Source organism: Centroberyx gerrardi, chromosome 22 (genome assembly GCF_048128805.1).
Source record: "Centroberyx gerrardi isolate f3 chromosome 22, fCenGer3.hap1.cur.20231027, whole genome shotgun sequence".
Taxonomy (NCBI): domain Eukaryota; kingdom Metazoa; phylum Chordata; class Actinopteri; order Beryciformes; family Berycidae; genus Centroberyx; species Centroberyx gerrardi.
Genome location: NC_136018.1, coordinates 4503670 through 4512490, shown reverse-complemented (window position 1 = coordinate 4512490; position 8821 = coordinate 4503670).

Genomic DNA, 8821 nt, shown 5'->3' with positions numbered 1-8821 from the left:
GTTTCCAGAGCAATAAGAAAAAGTCTATTGAACCAACAAGTTTTCTTAACCTTTATTTTACACATGAAAGATTTGGTGATCCTTTTTTCAACGCTCTGCTTCACAGTTACAAACATTAACACCACAGTCCTCTACTGCTGCCCACAGAACAACCTCCACTCGAATATTTGGGGATTAATTGCCTTGCTCAAGGGAAGCACTTGCTTAGGAACGGGGTGGGGTGGGGGTGGGGTGGGAGTGTGTGTGTATTTTTCATAGATTTTCCAGGATTCGAACGAGCAATCCTCCAGTCACAAGCTCGCCTCTGCAACAATTAGGCAACCGCCGCTGGTTAATGCAGCAGGATTTGTTCCAACATGTTATGAGCTACTGTGACGGTGAATTCATTGCAGCCATGCGGTGAAGTGACAACAGCACCAAAATTATCCCCAGGTGTCTATCAGGCTTTGTGCCTGTGAAAAGGTATTTCTGCGTTATTGGCAATCCTCTCCCGATACCTCACCGAGGCTGTGTCCCCACCAGGACTTGTCTTGATAGGTAATTTGGGGATGCATGCATAATTTATGGGCTTTTGGAAGTTAATCCTAATAAATCTTGCCTCCCTTTCTAAAAGAGCCTATTTAGTAGGGTCCCTGTATAAAGGCCAGAGTGCCAGAGTTATCCTGACAAGCATTCATTGTGTACCTCGGGGGAACGGTGCATAAAGGCACACGCCAGTTTTGCAATTCCTCTGCTTTTGTTCCCAGCTCTTAAATAAGGACTGTAATGTCAATGGAGGCATTCAAATGAACAAAGAGCCCGTTACTGTCTGTGAACAAATTAGTATTATGGTTCCATTGATGAAAGTGGAGTACGGAATATAAATGAATGTTATCCTTTGAATAGAAAATCAAATAATTGAGCTAATGAGATCTCAAAGTAAAACATTGCTCATTCCACTCATACTCAGTCACTCAGACAGAGAGTTTAACTGAGTGAAATCCTTGTAATCAGGAATAAATCGCAAATAAAAGTCCAGGTTTCGGAAAACGTTCTGAGGAAGTTCATGCAAGTTTGCTGCGGATGAACACTGCGTTTAAACCTTTAAAAAAAAAAAAAAGAAAACGGAAGAACGCCTTACAGCATGCGATGTAATATCTTTTTTCGCACCGCTCATGCAGAAATAAGCAACGCGAGATAGAATGTGACATGATATTACAGAGCCAAACTCTTTTAAGCATACATAATCATATGGAAGCAGAGACTAAATTATGAAATAAAGACAGGTGTGGGTCTCTGTGAAGCCGGAGCAGAAAGTGCTGAGAAGGGCGGAGGGGGAACTCATTAGGTGCCAATATGCGATACAGTTGCAGCTATTTTAATCTCTCAAGGTATTTCACATTTTTTGCTGCTGTATCAGGAGAAGCCAGAGAAGCCAGTGTACTCGCTGATCTGTCTACGGTGTTATCTCTATTGTACATGCCCATGGTCTGGCATCAGTGTGACACGCGCATTCCCGAAATCAGGAAACGCCGCCTTGCAATTAATCTAGCCTGATGCTTGTGATTGCATTTTCTAATTATCATTCCGGGCTGTCCTTGAGTTTTAATAGCATTCTGGATATTAATCTTTGATGTGGCATGCCTATTAAGCATTAGGCCAGTGTGTCTTTTCAAAATTCTTCCAAACACTCCATTAAAGGATGAGTGAGCATGCTGAATCCATGCCAGATGCTATAGACTCAAACTGAATTATCTCAACTTATTCAGCCCATTAAATGGTGGGGTTTATTAAAAAGTTGTTTATGATTAGATTAGGTTGTAGGCGGCTTATATGGCTTGACATGACAAACAAGAGATGTGAAGGGACGAAATTGTTAGAAAAGTTTTGTCTTCAAGTAGGGCTTTTTTTTTTTCTTCTTCTTAATCTTGGCTAAGACGCACTCTGGCAAGAGCTTTGCTGCGCTCTATTTCTGTAATCTGCAAAATTATACATTCTTGTTTTGCTGAATAAGAATATCTTTGATCAGACATACACAAGCTGTTCATCAGGAAATGTTTGCTAGGAGAGTACAGGCTTGCACATCGGTGCGTATGAATTCATATGCACATGTACTCCAAAATTGAACATGCATGCTCCCCTGCGCAGTAAACTGAGTCGTGCAACTAAGCACTTTCATGAGTTCTGCTTATAGGTGCAACGTCCAATAGAAGTCTGGGTGTTGAACCTTTTTGCGGAGTTCTCACATGCATAATATATGGAGAATCTTTTATACACAACATAACATATAGTTGACCTAGCGTTTTGTGTGTTGCTGCAGTCGTTCGCACAGTAATAATTGCAAACAAACCTCTCCGCTTTGTGATTTCAACTTCACTCTGAATTTCTTCCCGGGAACCTTCTGAAAATCACGATGATACAGTTTATATTTACCACACTGGCTCAAATTTACTTCAGTCAGTGGATGTTCGGATGAAACTAATCAAACACAAATTGAACAGCGAGGAAATTCACTGCAAATCTATTAGATGGAAAAATAAAAAAAATGAGTAGTTGTTTCGAAAAAGGCTTCCACAGACGAAAAAATGTTTGAATCAGAGCTATACTGCAGGAACCATTTCAAAACCCTTATTTTGTTTAGTGCACAGACCCATATACACACACACACACACACACACACACACACACACACACACAGAACCTCCAGAGCCAAGTGCATGCACCCACACACACACACCAACATATATATGCGGATGGGAGGACATGACTAAACATCTACAAACCAAAATGTTAGAGCCTCTTCCTACATGAATATCATCCTAATTTCAAATTATTTCCTTTCATACACACATTACACACGCTGTATACGTTCAGATGTATTGCTGAGGCACTCAACAAGTGAATAAATTAGAAGCAGCAAAGAGATAGCGAGAGAGAGAGAGAGAGAGAGAGAGAGAGAGAGCAGAAGAAATCGAGAGAGAGAAAGAGAAAAGAGGGAGAGAGAGGGCAAGGAAGAGGTCGCAAGTTTAACACATGGGGTTTCATGATTAGTCTCGGTGGGCTTTCGCACCTGCGTCACCGGACCGATAACGCGTGTTTTTTGCAAGCGGCAAATGCGACATTTGTTGCAAAGACAAACACTCAAACAAACAGGGATGTGGGGTTGAGGGCGAGGAAACAGTGTTATGTGATTGGCAGGTTGAATAGCTCCAGTGATTGCTTGCAGGAATTGACAGTGTGTGTGTGTGTGTGTGTGTGTGTGTGTGTGTGTGTGAATGGGGCGTGAGGGCGTTGATGCAGCAGATGACAGGCAGCAGCACCTGTGCAAACCTCCACTTGGTGGAGCCCTAGACCTTCCCAAGCCTGCGAGCGCCGGCTGCAGTCTTTGGCAAACCTCAGCAAGCTTTACTCATGTTTTGAAATCCTCTAAGCAATTTTATGATACAGTCCACACTTCCTCGCTGAAAAGCTACTCCAAAAACGGGAGGGAGGGGAGAGTTGGGGGGGTGGGGGGGGGGGGGGTGGATGTTTTCTTGAAAGGGAATGTTGACTGTGAAAATATAAAAAAAAAATAAAAATACAAAAAAAAATCCACTCTTCTGTGAAAGGAGTGCAATGTTTTTTGTTGGTATGCCTTTAGGAGGTGACTGGATTTTAACAAGGTAATGATGATCGATTGACCTAAACGTCTGTCTTGCTATTGAAGAGCTACTGCATGTGAACACAATTCATTCCCGGGGTTAGCACGGCCAAACCACAACGAAAATACACACAAATGCTAAAGATACCATGAGAGAAATAGAAACAAATGAATCAAATCAAAATTCACAATATTCACCATACTCTGTTTCATCCAGAAAACACTCCAATTCCTTTAATATTCCTCAAACAGACATATTTTCATTTTTAATCTCTTTAAAAAGCGGCTGTGTGAACGCTCATGAGCCTTGCTGCCTGTGTGGGAGGATGGATTTCCACCTCTCTTCATTTCAACACCGAAAGGTCATTCCATATCTGACAATAATTCAGGGAGCGCGTTAGCGGCTAATTTACGCTAAACAATAATGGCGTTACATGAGCGACCCGGCGCAAACTACACCCCGATATATCACTTTAGTGACTATAAAGCTGTCTGTGTATAATGCAGCACACTGGCAACACAGAGGAAGTGGGAGTGCTGGAGACAGAGAGAGAGAGAGAGAGAGAGAGGGAGAGAGAGAGAGAGGGGGGGGGGGAGAGAGTAAGGGGCGGATTAACTTTGTGCTGTGGAGGATATGCACATGTACAAACCCCGCAACACTGCTGGCTGCTCTCGTCGCGCCGCTCGAACACCACGATAAACACCTCCATGCGTTTCAGAGAGATATGTATGCCACACTGCCTCTCCATCAAATCTGCTCATACCACATCACAGGTGCGATTTACCATCACTACCTCCCAGCACACACACACACACACACACACATGTACACACACACATACGGCATGGCCATTTGCACAGGTACGTACACACAAACACAAACACACACACGTACACACAGATATACATGCGTGCCCCTGCGCACACAGACTTGCACACACACACACACATATGCGCTGTATGTGCACACACTGGTACATCATGTGAAGTCAGAATGGCACTGAGTTGGATGAAGCACTTTAGATTAAGTGGTAAAGTTCATGCTAATCTTTAAAAAAACACAGTATGATAACCTGAAGCCACAACACCCCCCCAACCCCCTTAAAGTTACATATTAAATGTGACCCACTGTGTGACAGGTGTCACAGGCTGAATGTTAGAAAAATGCATAAGGGAATGAACCTGATGCTAAAAAAATGCTCATTAGTGGCACCAATGGGGAATTATGCGTGACCGAGTAGCAGATTTGGCTAAAATAAGCTTCATTAATGAGCTAAAAGTTCAAATTTGTCACAAGACAAATGATTGAGAATCTGCTCTGGTGCTAATCCTTACAGATCCCTTCATTTTCAAAACACCCCTTGTGCATAAATTATAAATGAATAAAAATCAAAAAAAATAAATTCAAATTAGAATACGCAACAGCAGACCTAATCTTTCCCCCCGTTCGCCTGCCTTTGCTGTTATCAATTAACCTCTGTGAAGTTGCAGCACTTCTTTTTCGTTAAGATACGCTGCTGCCTGCTGCGGCTGCATTAGTCTGCCTCTGTCATAGTGCAAGGAGCAGATTATCCCCCCCGGAGTCTGCAGGCAGGAAAAATATAAATATATATAAATAAATACATGAATCAGGGGAAAAAAAAACCCTTACCTGCCTTTTGGTTTTCACAGCTTAGCATCCATCTGTGATACTGAGTGCATGGTAGTGTGTTGCTACTCCTTAGCAGTGCTTAGCGGTGGAGAATCTGACTCCTCACGGCAGTGCTTACATTCCAAGACTGACAACAGCACAGCCGGTGCGAATGTGTATGGGAGAGAGAGAGAGAGAGAGAGAGAGAGAGAGAGAGAGAGAGAGTGTGTGTGTGTGTGTGTGTGTGCGCAAGAGAGAGAGAGCGAGAGCCTCCTGCCTGCTTCCCTCCCTCCCTCTATTCCTCTCTCTATGCTTCTCTCTTTCTCTCTGCCCTCCCTCGCTCTATTTCTCCACCCCCCTCCCTGGCTTCTCTCCCCTTTCCTCCTCTACACTTTCTTTCTATCATCTCTCTCCTCTCCTCTCTCTCTCCTCCCCCCCCCTCCCTCCCTCCCTCTCTCTCTCTCTCTCTATCTCCTCCTCTCTCTTTCTCTAGCAGTGCATCACTTCTGGCGGTGGATGTCACTGAGGCTGAAGCTGAGGCGACTCTGCCCCTGATTGGCTGCCATTCACAAGTTAGCGATAAAGAAAAGGGGAGAGAGAAAAAGGGGAAGAAAAGCAGAGGGAGGGAAAGGGAAGGGAAGGGAAGGGGGAGGAGGAGAGAGGGGGGTACGGGAGAAAATAGTGCCCTCACATCCCAGTGAGCATCAGTTGACTGGAATGGAGAAACGGGGGAGGTTAGAGGCTGCAGAAAAGGGTGGACTCTGGGAAGGCACAGAGAGCGATTTTTTTTTTTTTTTTTTGCTGTGAATGCATCCAGAAAGCTCTCTCTGCATAAGCGGCTGCACTGAAAAGCGACCGCTCCTGATGGATCGACTGTATGATGTTTGATGTCTAAAGCAATCGGCCCCATCTAATCTTCTTTCAATGACAGAGGAACGAAGGAGAAAAAGGCCATAACTTGTAAATCACCCACACAGGGAGGGAGGGAGGGAGGGAGGGAGGGAGGGGAGGGAGGGAGGCGAGCCTTTCTGCCGCGTTCATCTTCATCTCCGTCTTCGTCTCTCCATCACGGTGACTTGGCCGGCAGTGTGTGGCAGGTGCACATGCAGTCCAGGCACTCTGTCATCTCTTCTCATTACATGGCCCCGCGTTGGATGCATATCAATGCATCTCTGTACAATGCGTGCTATTCGAAAAAAGTGATATAGCATTTTTAATTCAACCGAAGGGAACGGAGAGCGAGATAATACATCATGCGGCCGTTTGATGCCGAGGGGTGAGACGGAGGGAGAGAAAGAGAGAGTGATAAGGTATTAGATGCCGATATCCATACCCAACATGTACCTTGAGCTGATAAACGGCGGGATGAAGTGACTTTGAAATGCATGGGATGCCACTCAGGGCTGCGGTCTCAATGAATAATTTAAGGAAAGCAGCAGTTTCACTGGCCAACCTCATCTGAGCTCAAGTTTTATCTCCCAATATCAGTGTGAATAGATTATCAGCTCAAACTCTGCACCAGATAAATAAATAAAAATGCAAACAGGCCAAACTAATTAACATCCGAACAAGCGGCGAGGTAGCCTCCCTCTGATACCGAGCCAAGTCCCCGCACTTCATAATTCACAACCTCATTGTGTTTATGGCGCTCAGAAACTAAGAAGTAGGTGTGCATTTGTTGCTCTGTGTGTGTGTGTGTGTGTATGTATGGCTGGGGGAGGAGGGGTGTGTCATGTTTACTTATACCCATGTGTGTATGTTCACAACCGTGTCTGTGTGAGTTTGCGTGCGCTTATGAGCGTACATGTGTGGTGTTCCTCACTAATAAGCCACTGGAAAAAAAAAAAGCAGGCTATTTTGTACATCTCTGCATAGAATTAGTATTAATTTACTTGCTATTTACACCCCTGGGACGTTAATTACGCTGTTGTTACAGAGCCCAAACAACTGTGTGCAAACATCAGAGAACAAGAACAAGCATTGTACCCAATTCTGTTTCAGGAAATACAGGAACATGTTCTCAGAGCCGAAGCTCCCTGCCACCTTACACATACACATACACATACACACACACACACACACACACACCTACACACACACACACACAGTCCCATCTTCTTATCCCGATGCCCCAGGCCTGCGACTTATAACTCTAAGTACACTGGCTTAGTGTGAGCATGCCACTTCCAGGCAAACCATTTACAAATTTCCCTTCTTTTTTTTTCTTTTTTTTTTTTGATGAGGACTCCATTACATTAAATCAAAGTTTTCCAGGCCAAGGAAACAGCTTTCTTGAGTAAGAGTGTCTCCTGATCCTCTCCCAATTCTCGGTGTCGGCTCCCATCAGCGTCACTCGCTTGTTGCACTTCCATTCACCTCCGCAGTCCGAGCCGCCGCTGATTACTTCTCTGATTTCCCTTTCCTTCCCCAAGGAACGCTCAAGTGTGGTTGTCTACCCACTGTTTGCTGTGCTTGCATAACAGCTGCAGCTGCTGATAGGTTATTGATATAGCTCTCTGTATGGTAGTGACAAGACCACATTAGTCGGGCACTAAAAAATTCAATCTGATCCCTTGTTGTTGCTCTTGAAGGACACATAGAGTCCTGTTCCAAAACACTGTGCATCTATTTTGCCAAAAAAAAGAAAATAAAACGATTCCGTAAAGTTTATCATTCAATATCTCTGAAATATAGAGGATCCACTCTGTAAAAGTGTTATTATGTTGTTAACCAAAGACTTAAGTTGCCTACTATCCCTTAAAAAGTGCTGTCATTTGTTTTAATTTGTTGCCGTCAGTCATTTTGGAGTAGGTGTCACTTTTTCGTCACTCTGTGTCACTCTTTTTTTCCCACATAGTGGACACCTCATTTTGGGAGGAAAGTCTTGATTTATTGATAAGGAGGCTGCATGTCTGCCGATTTTAGGACCGCATAAGTGGAACCTCCCTCTGTTTACACAGGGCATATTTACATCATTATGAACTAACTGACACAGTACTAACGATGAGTAATGTACGAATGTCTCTGCGGCGCCGCGGTGCGTCACTGAAGTCGACTTCTCAGCAGTTTTATCCCACGAAGAAGAGCTCAATCACGGTCCGAAGGCAGCGAGAGACTCCACAGATTCACATCGGCACTATAATCGAACTGTAACTGTACGACTCAAGTATGAAGCGCGTCTTATCTTGAGATGGAAATATAATAAGAACTCATTAAATGTGTCAGCGTCAACATCAAAGGGTGTGCGGCGTCGGCCAGTACCTGTAGCTGTCTCTTCCTAAGATCTTGCTGAGGATATTCTATATTTACACTCACAGTAACAGTAGGCAGAGTCGGAGGAGAGAGTCTAATGGGCCGCCGGTTTGTGATTCATTTACATACATTTCAGATTTACTGCAGCTGACGCTCGTATCTGGAGCAACTCGCGCTGAGTGAGAAGGTGCAGCGGGGGTTCGGCTCCTCGCTCAAGGACACGTTGACAGTATACACGGCTGTTAATCGACACACATTAGCCGTTGTATTGCGGGGATTGAACCCGTGACCATTCGGTTATGGGATGGGTTCCCGTGACC